This window comes from Sinocyclocheilus anshuiensis, unplaced genomic scaffold (assembly GCF_001515605.1).
Source record: "Sinocyclocheilus anshuiensis isolate Anshui unplaced genomic scaffold, SAMN03320099.WGS_v1.1 scaffold715, whole genome shotgun sequence".
Lineage (NCBI taxonomy): Eukaryota > Metazoa > Chordata > Actinopteri > Cypriniformes > Cyprinidae > Sinocyclocheilus > Sinocyclocheilus anshuiensis.
In genome coordinates, this window is record NW_015551089.1 from 1223589 (window position 1) to 1239822 (window position 16234).

At 34.6% G+C, this 16234-nt stretch overlaps 1 protein-coding gene across 1 annotated transcript in view; it reads right to left on the reverse strand.

Annotated features, from left to right (window-relative positions):
• LOC107662598 (kinesin-like protein KIF26A) overlaps positions 1-16234 on the reverse strand; it is a 97822-nt gene that overhangs the window by 72467 nt on the left and 9121 nt on the right. The gene's annotated exons all lie outside the window — the stretch shown is intronic.

A 16234-nucleotide genomic window follows, 5' to 3' on the forward strand; every position in this document is an offset into this window, starting at 1 on the left:
TTTTTTTCTATGCCAACAGTTGATTTGCAGATATTTAATTTAATAAACGAAAACAAGAAATATGTTCCCAAAGAGACAATAGTGCAGCAGCATTTAGATAGTCATTACTTTCAATTTTTACAAATTTATACAGATGGTTCTAAAGACCCAGAAACTGGGCGTACAAGTGCTGCCATGTATATTCCTCACTTTAAATATAAATCTGCAAAAAGAACTTCTAATAATATATCAGTATATGCAGCAGAGATGATCGCTATTCAGATAGCTTTACAGTGGGTGGAAGAAATCCAACCAACAACAGTGGTAATCTGTTCAGATTCATATTCTGCACTCACAAGTATATTGAGTGGAAAATCAGAATCTAGACAAGATATTTTATTAGAAGTACTGCAAAGTTTGTACCGAATACGGCAACTGAGAATTCTAGCAGAATTTGTATGGGTGCCTGCTCATGTTGGAGTGGAAGGAAATGAGGAGGTAGACAAGATAGTGAAACAGGCTCTTAAGCACACAAATATTGACATACATATACCCTTGAGTAAATCTGAAATTAAAGGTTTAATTAAAGTAGCTGTCAGAAAGATATGGCAAGAGAGATGGGATAAAGGTAACAAAGGGCGACATTTGTATAATATAAATAAACAAGTAGGACAAGTAAGAACTGCTTATGGTAATAGAAGGGATGATACAGTTATATCTCGATTGAGAATTGGACACTCTACTCTTAATAAATCACTCCAGATGATAGGAAGACATGAATCTGGTCAATGTAATCATTGTGGACTTCCAGAAACTGTAGAGCATGTGCTGATTAACTGTAGGGCATATGAAAGGGAAAGAATACAGTTAAAAGAGGAATTAAAATCTGACGGCATTAATTCTATGACATTACAGAATGTGTTAAACAGTTCTCATAAAGGTTATAAAGCTCTTATTAATTTTCTGAAAATAACAAATTTATATAATAAAATATAGGTTTTTATTTATTTTTTTTTTTTTTTTTTTGAGAATAAAGTCGTAATGTTTTAAGAATAATCTCATAATACGCATTTTATGGAAATCGAGTCAGTAGAATATAGTCATAAGATTAAAGTAGTATTATTTTGAATAAGTACAAATTACAAGAAAAACAATTGTAGCATTATGAGCATTAAAGTCATAATATGACAATAGTGTCATAACGAACTTATCTAAAACACTAAAATGAAACAAACATACTAAACAAAACAAATGTAATAAAACATCAAATTTTCAAGAAAATCAAAATTTCTTGTTATAAACACTATTTAGTGCCAAATGTATGCTTAATAACAACTTTTATTTTGCATTATTTTTTCGAAATACATTTCTCCATCCTGATAATAATATAATGTTAATAATAATAATAATAATAATAATTCTGATTTCCGTTTGAAAATATTAAATGTAATTTAATAAATGTAATCTTATCTTATCTTATCTTATCTTGCCACTAAAATGCTGTTTGACCATAGAAGAAAACACACTGATGTCCACAATATTGCCCTTAATATATTTGATAAATTGCTGTCTGACAATTTCATTATGCAACAAAGCGGGGAAAAGTTTGTGCAGGTTACAAAATGGTCATGTAAAATAAAACTATGGACTGTTTATTTACTGGTAGAAACCTTGACTAACATTATAACCTGCTACAAAAGTGTATAAATTGGCTACTTTGCTGTAAAAATTAGCAGATAGATACTTTTATCCAATATAAAAGCATAGACATAAAATCCACACAATTAAGGCAAACAGTAATAGTTTGGATGCAGAAAACGAAACCAAGTCAGACACTATAAGAGCCATGACAGAGTATCATCTTCATTTGTCTGAGCAACCTTATTAAGATGTCCACACACACAAAATCCAGGACAAAGCATGTGTGAGCATGTTCTCTGAGCCTAAAGGTTCATTGGCTGGGATGAGATGTCAAAGGTCAGCTAATTTTGCCGCTCCTGAAGGTCAGGGTAGGAGTGCAGCTCCAGAGTTAAGCATTCAGGAGCACTGAGCTTTGACCCCTCACCTTCACCACTCACAAAATAACCACACACATGCCACATCCTCACTGAGTTACTGCTACAGAATTGATTTACAATACATCTATCAACATCATAATCAACATTCCCTCTAAGCTGCGCGCGCGCGGCCACACACTTCTTCCACCGCGGCCGTGCAGAAGAAATAATGTGCCGCGCGCACGCAAAAATGAGTTGGGAAAGCCATTTGATTGTATTCTAGAAAAAACTAAATAATTGCTATGATCAGGTAAACCGCTATAAAGTTGATATCGCTATAGAGTTAGAACCGGTGAATGCGGTTTACAGGTTTCATAGAAAGAGAATGATGTGCGCCAAATGAGTCGCTGTAGAAACCGAATACTTCAGTGGTTGCGGACGAAATAGCTCAAATGGAGAGCAAACGCAAGAGCAATGACGTGAAATAAAACGTCCTCGTGTTTTAAAGAAGAGTGGCTTGATTACGTGCTGGAAATTGCGGATGATGGGCACAGAACAGTTACAAAACAGAGACATTTACAGTCACACACAGGTGTATTGTGCAAACTGCACTTCATAGGGATGTTTAGAAAGCTATAGAAGAATTCACGTTCACGTTTTTTTTTCTTTGAAAATATTTAACTTGCAGAACTCGGTTTAAATGCTTCAGTTTCTTTTCTATTCTCTTCTATCAGTTTAAATGCTTCAGTTTTTTTTTTGATATTACATTATATTATGTTAGGCCTATATTATAAACCTAATAAATAATTGACCTTGTTTTTTAATGGAGTCACTTATGCTCATCAAGGCTGTATTTATTTGATCGAAAATACAGAAGAAAAAAAACAGCAGGCCTAATATTGTGAACTATTAGGCTATTGCAATTTCTAATATTGGTTTCATATTTTAATATACTTTAAAATATAATGTATTCCTGGTGAAGCAAAGCAGAATTTTCAGCATCATTACTCCAGTCTTCAGTGTCACATGATTCTTCAGAAATCATTCTAATATGCTGATATATTATCAGTGTTGAAACTGTTGTGCTGCTTAATATTTCTTTATTGTGCTGTTTTGATTCTTTGATTAGGCTAATAAAAAGTTAAAAAGAACAGCATTTATTATAAATAGATAAGAAAGAAAAAATGTACTGACCCCAAACTTTTTAATAGTATAGTGTATATTGTAATACAACATTTTATTTTGAATAAACACTGTTCTTTTAAACTTTTTATTAATCAAAGAATCCTGAAAAATATCACAGGTCCCAAAAAATATTAAGCAGCACAACTGTTTCCAACATTGATTATAAATTCGCATATTAGAATGATTTCTGAAGGATCATGTGACACTAAAAATTCAGCTTTGCTTTACAGGAATAAATTAAATTTTAAAGTATATTAAAGTATAAGTATACACTGCTCTCTGGAATACTTTATTCTGATTGGTCAACTGTATTTGCATAATGATCAAACTTCTTCTCACATGAAAATTCAAATCCAAATTTCATATCCATTATTTATTTGGTTATTAGCCTTGAAATATTCAGAATAATGTACAGAATGTCAGTCATTATTGTTTAAAAAAAAAACTTCAGGGTCCTATTTGCTCTTTTCAGGTGTCATTTTGTGATAATAACTGAAGGTACATTATCTGCTTCTACACCTTGGAGATCCAGCCTGGCAAATCAAAGGTTGCTGGTTTAAACTCCAGAAGGGACTGTTAAACCACAGCACTCGTGAGCAAGACACTTAATTCCAAGTTGCTCCAAGGGCATTGTGTAGTAAAACTGGTTTGGATAAAATAATTATCTGCTAAAAGAAGAAGAAGAAGAAGAACTAAAATAATGCAGCATTGAAAGATTTTAAAAGGCAGAGTAAACAGAAGGTCAAACAGCTAAGATAGGTAGTACTGTAATACAGTAAGTCAAAGCATAATACTTTCCAAGAATCTAAAACAGAGGGCTTTTGTGTGCAGTTGACAGCGTGCAATTGCTTTCTCTCTACAGTCAAACTAAAAGTAGCATTTAGAGTAAACCAACTCCAGGCTATAATGAAAGAAATGAGGAGATCGCTGTCTAGTGCCAAGGTTAATAATCACTGAATTTCCTAATTAGCTATTCGAGGCAATGCATAATGGTACCAGGGCAATCTGGCTGCCTGTCATGTATCTGGGTTGCAATCTGAGAAAGAGGTTAGTCTCAAGATTTAGCATAATCACAAATACTTCTTTAAAAAATAAATAAATAACACATTTCTGTCTATGTTGGAATTGAGAATATTTAATGGACATAAATATTTGTTACTGTCTAGGAAACTATTTTGCATTTCTTATTATAAAGTATAATTTTCCCTGCACAGAAATGTATAATTTTTTCCTATATATATATATATATATATAAATACAGTATATAAAATGTATATAAAGTATATATTTTCATCTCATTTGTTTGATTGGGTTCTCTTTGTCAACTTTCAGGACTTGCATGAAAATCTGATGATTTTTTGGGGTTATATTTATGTAGATGGAATTGTATAGACAATTCTAAAGGGTTCACAAACTTTCAAGCAGCACTGTATATTATTTTGAATATAATATTTTGAATAATTTCTTTTTTCGCTTTTATTTTACTTTACTTTCACTTTTACTTCTAGTTAGTTTCATTTTCCTTTCTTTTTTCTTTTCTTGGTTTAACTGTGTCTTTATATGTAGATGTTATTATTTAATTATTTAAGTTTTAGTTTGAGTTATTTTAGTACATCAAGTTAAACTAAATAAAAATGAGAAATTTTATTCTGACAACTAGCTGAAATAAAATCAGTGTACTTTTTATTGTATTTTAGTTTTAGATAACTATAATAACACTGCCACCAATATATTCAATTTATTCCACAAGCAAAATTACCCAATTATAGAGCCCTGCATAAGACATGCAGTGGAAAATAGATAATGCATCTATAAATTAAGAATTAGTTACCATAACTTAATTCATGGCTACGTTTTATCAGTTAGTTTCCTTGTTTTAGTTCAATCGTTGATTAATTAATTAACAACAAGTTGTAGGAACAAATTCCTAATTTGTAGATACAATGTCTTTTTTCCCCACATGTGGGGCTCTGTACCCAGTAATAACAGTTATCAAAATAAAGCTAGTATTCGCCTGGTCATGTGATTCTCTGTTTATGAATCAGCAGGTGTTCGTCTCCACAGGGCAGCCAGGCACTTACATTTGAACTTAAGTGTCAACTGAAAAATGGTTCTTAGGTCCATTGTAACATCTCGACTCAACTCCCACTGGGGGAAACTAGGTGTGAACAGAGGAGACGACTTCCCTGCCCACAGAAAGATGGATTACAGTGATGGATGGAATGTGATGGAAAAACAAAAGAAACCGGTGCTTTCAAAAGTGTCGCATTGTGTGCGGGTCAAAAAGAGCATCCTAGAAAAAAGGGCACCACTTCAGAAAAGATTAACAGCATTCCTCACAAAAGCTTCCTTTCCTAAACACATGCGGCAGGCCAATCTCATTAACAGGGCATAAGCGGTCAGTCAACGCCTGCGTGCAACTACCTGAGGACAGCTGGCTGCGCTACCCAGCAGTCCATGGCTATCGCTGTTTGTGCGAGCAAGCCATCTTCCTCTGCTTCCTGTCAAAACAGGAAATGAGTAAATAGGAAATTGCTGTATTGGTGTGCATTGGCTGGAATCCTACTCTTGATTCCACAGTTCAGAAAACAGGGATATGAAGGGTGTGACCCATGGCAGGACACTATACGTGTGATTTACTGTATATCACTTCAGCATGGTCAATTCACTTCCCAGGAATTCATTTCGACTGTTAATCAAAGATTGTGGATCAGATATATGACCTTCATGACCGAAATATGTAAAGAACACCTGCCAATATCAGTAGTATCAACTCAATTCAGAACAAGTTGTCAGATATCATAATTTCTGAATATCTGAATTTGAATACTTTAATTGCACCTCAGTTTAAAAGAATAAGTGACTTTATTTCTCATTATTCAGTTTATATCTCATATTTGCAAAAATATTTATCGTATCTATCTATCTATCTATCTATCTATCCATCCATCCATCTTTCCTCCCATTTCAAATTAATTCCACCACTAGTTATGCAAGTGCACACAAAATTTTGCGAGTGAATGCAAAAACATTGCAATATTTTTCCTCCCATCACATATTTTTCAACAAGCTTAACGAAACAAAAAACGAGCTTCCATATAATGCTAAATACAGAAAAAAAATTAATCTGTATCTTTGTTTCATTGTTTATATTTTATTTCTTGTAATTTATTTATTTATTGTATTTATTTATTTTGTTTATTTGTTTATTTTATTTATTTATTTATTTATTTGTTTGTTTGTTTATTTTAAAATGCCATTGCTATATGCAATAGTTTTATTCATTTTTTATATTTATTTTAACATTTATCTTTTTATAATTTATCTTAAAAGGAATAGTGTTAATTATCATATAAATTGTTGCTTAGGTACCAACATTTATATAGAAATTCATGAAATTTCGCTGGTAATAGTGTGTGAAATTTTGTTTTCCTGACAACCCCACCCTCGACAATAAAACCAGACAGACAGACACAGCACCAAAACAAAAGAAAGAAAGAAAAAAGAACAATGCGTACATGTATGCGTATGCAGTGTGAGCGTGTGCTTAAAGCATCCTAATGAATGTATTCTGCTGTCTGCATGTTCGGGTGGGAGGTGGAGCAGGGGGTGGCATTCACTTTGAAGGCCATAGTTTGGTGTTGACAGGAGTTCCTCCTCTCTCCACACGTGTTTTTTGGGGCAGTGTGTGCGGTTTTCATGTGTTCAGGAAGCTGCTCACGAGGAGACACAACAAGCCCCTCACTTGGCTCTCTGATCTTCACTGGGACCATTGTTCAAGAGTTAATTAAGAATCACGCAGCACGGCAGTTCATACATACACTCTCGCACAAGCCCCACAAAAACACACAAAACACATTCACTTCTCTATTTCTACCAGCAGGCATATGTGCATTTCTTCTAATTTATTTAGCTTTTTACAATTTCTGAAGTCATGCCCATGCAAAAAACACTGCCATGATGCTAGGATGCCAGACAATAAAAGACAATATAACTATAACCATAACTGTAACATTAAAATTTTAATAATCACTCTAATTCTATGAGAACAGAGCACAACACAATTTTAATGATAAAGACACAGAGGAACAATATCGTTGGTGCATGTTTAGAAAAATGTTTTTCTACCTGATGAACGATAAAAACATTGACAGCCAATCAGGATGCACCCGACTTTAAAGAGCTTAAAGGGATAGTTCACCCAAAAATGAAAATTCTGTCATCATTTACTCACCCTCATGTCGTTCCAAACCTGTACGAGTTGCTTTCTTATGTTGAACATAAAAGAAGATATTTTGAAGATTGCTGGTAATCAAACAGTTGGTGGTTGCCATTGACTTCCATAGTAGGAAAAAAAAATACTATGGAAGTCAATGGCAACTACCAACTGTCTATCCCTTTAAGTATAGAGGCAGACGATGTAACTGCAATGTGCATTTATAATAAACGACATGTTATCATGTACTGGTGTGGACGCTAATATAGTTGTATTTATCGGTAAATTTACAGTGCCTTTTAAAAAAATGTTCACGTTTTGTTATGTTGCTGCCTTATGTTAAACTGCTTTAAATTACTTCTTTTCCACATCAATCTACACTCCATACACCATACTGACAAAGCAAAAACAGAATTGTCACAACATCGTAAATGTATTAAAAATAAAAAACTGAAATAAGTATATAACTAAATATTTAACTGAAGCACCTTTACAGCCTCAAATCTTTTTTGTTTGATGCGACAAGCTTTTCTCATCATCATTTGGCAATTATCTGTCATTCTTCTCCTCGTCTCTTCACCTCTCAAGTTCTGTCAGGTTGGATGACGCATTTTCAGGTTTCTCCAGAAATATTTGATTGGGTTCAAGCCCAGGCTGTGGTTGGGCCACTCAAGGACATTCACAGACTAGGAAGAGTCCTGGTTGTTTCAAACTTCTTCCATTAAGGATAACTTAAGAGACTACATGCTTCTGTGACCCTTCAATGAAGCAGATTTTTCAGAGAACTCTTCCCCAGACGTGTGGTTTGATGCAAACCTGTTTCTGAGCTCTACAGGCAGTTCTTTTGACCTCAGGGCTTGGTTTTTGCTCTGATATGCATTTTCAGCTGTTAGACCTTTTATTAAGATCCCAGACAGCAACATAGTGTTGGCCCAGATCCGGCCCACATCTGGCCCATGTGAAATCCATGCGGGCCAGATGCCAAATCATACCCATTCAATTGAATTTGCCACAGGTTAACTTCACTCAAAGTGTAGTAACATCTACAAGTAATATGAATGCTCCTGAGCTAAATTTCAACTGTCTCAGATAAGGGTATGAGTACTTATGCAATGGAATCATTTAAGTTTTTTATTTTTAATACATTTGCAAAGATGTTTGAATGCTTTACCATTATTGTGCATGGAGTGTAGATTGATTTGGGAAAAAGTAATTTAAAGCAGTTTAACATAAGGCAGCAACATAACAAAATGTGAAAAAAAATGAATACTTTTGCAAGGTACTGTATAGTTATTGTTTTTAGTGTGAATGGGACATAAATATCAAAAGGGATAGTTCATCCAAATATAAATTCTATCATCATTTACTCAACTTCAAATATTTTCAAAAGTTATTTGTCTTTCTTTCTTATGCAGAATACAAAAGTTATTTTGAAGAATGCCTCAACTTTTTTCGTCCAAACAATTATAGTCATTATATGGACAAAAAACAGAGTCACACTTTATTTTAAGGTCCAATTCTAACTATTAACTAGCTATAAAGTATGATTTTTGCCTTAATAAACTTCTAATTTGCTGCTTATTAATAGTTAGTAACGTAATTAAGGGATGTAAATATGGTCTTGCAGAATAAGGCATTAATATGTGCTTTATTAATAAGTATTAATAAACAGCCAATATGCTAGTAATATGCATGTTAGATATTAGTGAGAATTGGTCCTTTAAATAAAGGTCCTTAAAAAACACACACACACAAACATTTTTTTTTTTTCAAAATATCTTGTTTTGTGTTCCAAAATGGGTAAAATATATCTTGATATCATGTAGTGAGTGATAGCCAAGTCTTTCATGCTAACTATAACCATATTTTACAACTCACATCTATTTTACATTTTTCTATCCATCCATCCATCTATCGTTCTATCCACCAATCCATGCATCCATCCACCCATCTAGGCCTATCTATCTATCCATCCATCCATCCATCCATCCATCCATCCATCCATACAAGCATATCTATCTATCTATCTATCTATCTATCTATCTATCTATCTATCCATCCATCCATATCTTGATATCATGTAGTGAGTGATAGCCAAGTCTTTCATGCTAACTATAACCATATTTTACAACTCACATCTATTTTACATTTTTCTATCCATCCATCCATCTATCGTTCTATCCACCAATCCATGCATCCATCCACCCATCTAGGCCTATCTATCTATCCATCCATCCATCCATCCATCCATCCATCTATCTATCTATCTATCTATCTATCTATCGTCCTATCTATCTATCGTCCTATTTGTCCATAATTCAAACTTAAGGGCTCTGAAAAGAATTTTAAACAAGGCTTTAAGTCAAGTGTCAATATTTAAAGTGTCTTGAACACTGCGTTTTAAATTTAAAAAAAAAACATAGTTCTATGAATTTTAGTTCATTTTAATTCTACTTCATTTTTGTTGCCTTAGATTAAATTTAAAAGGCAATTCCAGTTCAATTCTGAATGGTGCACAACCGTAAATTTCACACTCTTACAGCCGATACATATCTACTCTTATTCTAAAAAACCCTTTAATAAAAAAAAGTCGAATAACTGCACTTCCAAGGAACATGAAAGAGTGAAAGACAAACAACTCTATCAACAGTTGCTGGCTCAGATAGTGTGGGAAAGTAGAACACTAGATTGCTCCACACCACCCATTGCCCCTTTACTAGCATAACAAGCGTACATTAATAGCTGCGCCACTGATAATTAAACTCCTCCTTTAATGGAAGGACCACAGGGATAACACGCAACTTGTAACTGTAACTGCTTTAAGGCTGCGACTTCAGGGTCCTGTGTGAAACTCCCGACTGTGCTGTTTAAGTGTCCCGACTAGCTTTTACACAGAGGACCGGCGAGTGGTTGATGTCTGTGGGAAAGACATCAGTGGGGCTCATAAAGGGAGGTGTGAGGTAAAATAGCTGACACACTGCAAGGATAAAACGCATGCTCTCCAGGACCATGTTGCAATCGGACATCATAAAAGCCTTCAGGCTAGGAAAAGGATGGTAGCATTTTGACATCATAAACAGTGCTATGGTAACAAATGGGCTAATACAGTGCTGCTTTTGTTGCAACATCATTAGCAAGGCCATGGTAACAGATTGGGTTATACAGAACACTAGCGAGAGAGGCAATTACAGGCCAGCCAGCGGTATAATATGGCACTGACATCATAAAAATGACATTTCTTCCAAGTTTTCATGTAACAAGCTAGTTTTTTCTAACAAGCAGTGGTTTAGCGTAGCAAAATGCTACATCTCTGTTTTTAAAGCTAGCTGAATAATCAAACATGCTCTCCTGAAACAGTTCATTCAGACAATGAATCGAATCATTCAGACAGTTCATGATGTAAATGAAGTATTTTAAAAAATGATTCTCTGATTGTGCCTCAACAACTTTTTAGGTCTTTTTATAGCGCAATATACTACGCTTTATACTCATTTATATAAATAAGGGTGTTCTGCTGGTTGTTAAAGTTGTATTTTGTGTCTATTTTAGTTAAATACTACCCTAATTGTGATTCTTAGTGTTTTGTAATGGAAAATTTAAAGTTAGCTACTGTTTGCTGGAAATACACATACTTTATAAACAGTGTCTTGACTGTAGTTTAACTATTTTAAATGATGTGCTGGCTGGCATGTTTTATGGTAAATTACACTTAAACCAAATTAAAGTCAAAGTTAAAGATTCTTGACTACATCTTTAAGTCTGCAGCAACATACTTCACAGGTTTTGCCAGAATAGTAAAAAAAAAAAAATAAAAAATAACAAACTCTCTTTGTCAGTATATGAACTCTGAACAACCCTTGCCTCCTAGGGGAAAAACGAAATAAGGGCACTTATTTCACAAGATCTGGCACTCTGACAGCACTCAAAGATATGTGAGTGATTCATTTCTCCTACCGTCATCTGCTCTAATCAAAGTTTAAAGAACATTAGGCCATTATTCATAAGACATTACAATAAAGTGTGATCTTCAACCATGTTACAGATTATCTTACAAATTATCAGTTTTACATGTCCATCACATAAAAGAAACTCACTATAGATAAAAGAACAGATACCACAACCAGAAAACAGAAGTGATTCTTATCTGCTCTTTGTCATATAAGTCTGTTTGCGCAAAATATAAGAAGCCAGATGCCATGAAATTACAAGCCCATGAAAAAGAGATTTGAAGATCTTTGCAGGAAGCCTCAATTTATCATATAATGCAAATAAATGCTAAATTAGGTGATCATCAACTTTTTATTGAGGCAGAAACTGAGAACTTGCTGAAATGCACTAAAGAATCAAAACATTTGATTACTTGAAAGAAATTAAATCACTGCACACCTTCCCAAACAGCCAGACCTGTAGTACTCAAACTGTGATCAGTGAAAAATTCCAAATGGTTGGTGGGTTCATTGGCTTATTAAAAAATAGTTTAAAATAAATAATGTAATGACAACTGACCAAAAGCACTTACAGAATTAACTCACTGATTAATGAATTCATAACAATAAATGAACTGAATGTATTAACATTTATTTGTGATATTTTTTTCTGTTGTTTTATTTCAGTAACGTAGCTGTTCAGACTTTCGTATTTAAACATCCTTATGATTCTGGCATCAAAATAAAGTAGTTGCTGGTGTCGTAGGTTATCTGCAATTTTTGTTTACCTAAAAAGTTTGAGAACCTCTGAACTAGACTATTATCCAGAAAAGAGAAAGAGCTGAAAGCAGTGGCTTTTGTTTAACCCAGTGAATCACATCTGCAAAAGCGAGACAAATCATTTTTTACTGTAATGGTTGATTAAATCTTCCATCTTTGAAAGAAATCTTTTCATAGAAAAGCCCGAATCAATTCTGAACATGGACACACTCTCAAACACAAAAAGAATAAATGATAATCATTCCATGATAAAGCAGCATATTTTTATGCAAAATCTCACATACAGACTCACGCTAACATGCTGCACCACACACGCAGAGGAAGACAGTGAAGCATGAAATGAACTTAGGTGTGAACTTTGACTGGCATTTCCATGCACAGATTTATGGGGCCCACATCTACCTATGAGTTCTGCAGAATGGAGAATAAATAAGGGCATTCAAAAGAGGCATCACACACACACACACACTCATATCACGCTTACACATGCCAGGCCAAACACCACAGAGGGTCCTCCCAAACTTACATGAATGCCAACAATACAATTACAGGTTGGGCTGACAGTTGACCCACTGACCAGCAGAAAGTGACACTGATGTCAAGGCCGGAAAAGCCATCATGTCCTTAAGAGTTTCCAAATGAGTTTACAGTTCAGGTTTGTAAAAAAGTATCTAGTCATGGCAGGTCTGAAAGCAGTAGCCATATTCTTCATAATCACTTTTTGGGGGGCGTATTTTAGCTACTTGCTATTGCTATTTTGATTCTAGGGAGATTTTCACTGTAAAAAGTAGAGGAAGGAAGTGACTACCTAGAATTCTGGTGAATGTTCCCTCCGGTGGACTGGAGAGGAGCTGCAGGCTGAAATGCCAATCTGCTAAAAGTGCTAAGTAGTCCCAATCCGATACTCATATATTCCTAGTGTTTGATGCACAATTTAAGTACTTTAATTGATTAAAATCAATCCAATGTAGAGTATACATAGTTGTGCAGAGAGTAAAAGTAATGTGTGTGTGTGTGTGTGTATACATAGATTAGATACACTCTATGTATATATTTGCACATACTGTATAAAGACATTGGTAGAATATGGGACTACTGATGTAAATTTCTTGTATTTTATATACAATAAGCACAATAATTGCAACGTAAAGGGGAAAAAAGTGGAGATATGGTTAGAAAGCATGAAGCTCGCAGTGTCAGAATGCCAGTCTTTCAGTCAAATCCGAAGTAAGATGCAACCCATAGCAACAAGTTATGGCAACAACGTCTCAGCTAGTCTGACGGCAGATAAAAGTAAATGATAGATGAATGAGTGATTGTTACAAAAGTGTGCATCAAATACATTGAATACGGACGCTCAAAAGTTTATGACATGCTAAAACAGACTTCACTGGTTCTCGCGCATCATGCACGCACATTTCTTCTTCTTTTTAATGCCAGCTGAATGCACATTTGAGCATCTTCTTTTCCTTTTAATGGCTATTGGAAAATCTACTGGAAGACGAATACTGCCATCTACTGCAAGTCACTGGCATGACAGCTGACGTAAAATAAGAATCGGGCTTAGGAGAGCCAATACGATCAGTTAAAAAAATGCTTGATCGGCTTGTGACATCCCTAGTGCTATGCACTAAGAGTTAAAAAAAAAAAACCTTAAAGTCGTACACTAGCATATAGATGACTTCAGAGCTAGAGATTTATCAAATCATTTTTGTTTGGGCTCATTAGCATTTTAGCTATTTGTTAGTTGCTAGTCAGAGACTGGTTTGTTGGGGGGAGGGACATTTTCATTCTTTTCATTCAGAGGTGGATTAAAAGCCACAAAATGCTCATTTTAATTGCATGGGGTTATTAAAATTAACATGAAGGTGGTGTTGTGTAATTACTAGTACAATTTCAATAACAATTGAGCCATCACGACTGAGCTAAGTGCAAGGCACTTAACATGGTTGCTCAAAGGCAGTCGGGGTTGCCAGGTCTGTGAAACAAAAACAGCCTAACTGCTAATCAAAACTAGCCCAATTATGTTTTTTTCCGCGGTTTACGTTCTGAGGGTTCCTCCTCCATCAAAATAGCATTCTCTTTAACCCACAAACTAAAAAAAACAAACTGTGACAACAGTGTAAAAGTATCCCAATTCCGCAGGAAAACCCCAGACTTGGCAACACTGAAGGCAGTTGTCCTTGTTCACGGTGCTGTTCTATGGTGACATTGTGTGAAAGTACATGAAAATAATTTCAGTGGTTATGTAATGATAACTAAGGATTATATTCTATTCTATTCTATTCTATACACTGTATCATCTGAACATATACAAAACAGACATGTTCTTTTGCTGTATTTGTCCGGTGAATTATTTATTTCAGAGAGCATGAAAACACTTTATGCCCAATGTAAAATCTGCATTCTAGAGCAAACCAGTTGAAAATAACTGGATTAAATAGCAAAGTTCTATTTCCTGTGCTGAAAGTTTACTAAGCCTATGAGTACAAAGGCAAAGAAATATTGTCCTGATCAGCTGATAGCCAGATGTGTTCAAATGTAGAAATTCAGAGCCAGTGCGATATGCCACAAGCTTATGTCTTATCTGCTAGCCTGCAGTCGGCCTGACAGTAATAGCAGGCAGGACTGGACAGAGAGAGGAATGACAGAGAATGGCAATTACTTTGGTTGGAACATTCCTGGATGTTCTTTTTCCACACAGATTCAGTCGTGTGGATTCCCAAACGCTCTGACACAACACAAAGGCCAATGCACTCAAGCATTTTTGCACACACACACACACACACACACACACACAAAAACATGAAAGCCAAACACAAAAATCATTGAGGTGTTTCTTGGGCTCAAGCCACATACAGTGATGTCACTGTGCTTATTCTGAGTCTTTTGCTCTAATGTATGCTGACTTAAGCAGCCAAGAACACACTCACACACACACACACACACACACACACACACACACAAACAGCTACACAGCCATCTGCTCAAGCCCTCTTCAGCCTGTATCCTGTGTCACACCCTATAACACTGATAACTTTCCTCTCACTGTTGGCAGCCTGGATAAAATACAAAATAAAAAAGGGATGGCTGTAACTGGCCAGTGTGAACTCTCATTTTTTTTCTCTGACATAATTTTCACTGCATATCCTGCATTGTTCGAATTGAGAGGGGACTGGAGAGACTTCCAAGAGCTTTGACACAATTCAAACACTGTCCTGCAGTGCCGCAAGTCATAACTGGTGCTTCATCTCTTTTCTTGAAATCATTTTCTTTCTTGATCTTTCTATCTTGCTATTAACAATATTTATTTATTTATTTACTTACTTACTTGCTTACTTTTTCTGAACATAAAGTTGTCCCAAACTTATTTGAATGTATAAATAATATGCAAATATCAAACCAAGTGGTATTTATTTATTTAAAAAAAGATAGCACATATTTCAAGTGAAATATTTTACATTCAAGTTTTAAATAATAAAAAGCAAATTATTTTAAAAATGAAAACAAACACATTTAAAAAAAATATACTTAAAATATTTTTGGGGAAAAAGAGAGATCATTTTGCTTAGACGTCTTTGCAAAAATGGCTGAGAAAGTTAGTTCTGAACATTGTTTTAAATATTTATTATTTTAATTATTTTAAGTGTGTGTTTTGGGCCACTGTAGCTATATTACTGTCCACTGTACCAAATTCAAAATCCATTTAATTAATTTAACCTCCTATAGAAAATAAAAGTCAGTAGATACATTTGAGAAACTGATTTGATGGGCAAAAGATTTAAAAGAAGCCCATGTGCCTCTAGAGGACATAAGAGGAACTTCAAGTTTCTTTAAGATCCATATTTCCGTATTTGACAGTTTCAAACAATATCCCTGAACTAAGTTTTATCTTCATATAACAGTAAATAGGTCAAAATCTCAATATGCAAATTAATTAGGAATATGTTACAACATCAGCAAGCATCAATACTTCCCCTTTAGAAAGACAAATGCAAAACAAGTGCTTTGTAACAACATCAAAAGCCTGAGAGTGAGAATAAAACAATTTAGGAAGACCTTTTCAAAGCCATATCAGCTGAGCACACAGCTTAACAGTGAAACAGCCTGGAAGCAAACAATGAGTTTAAACACTCACTGATTGAGAATCA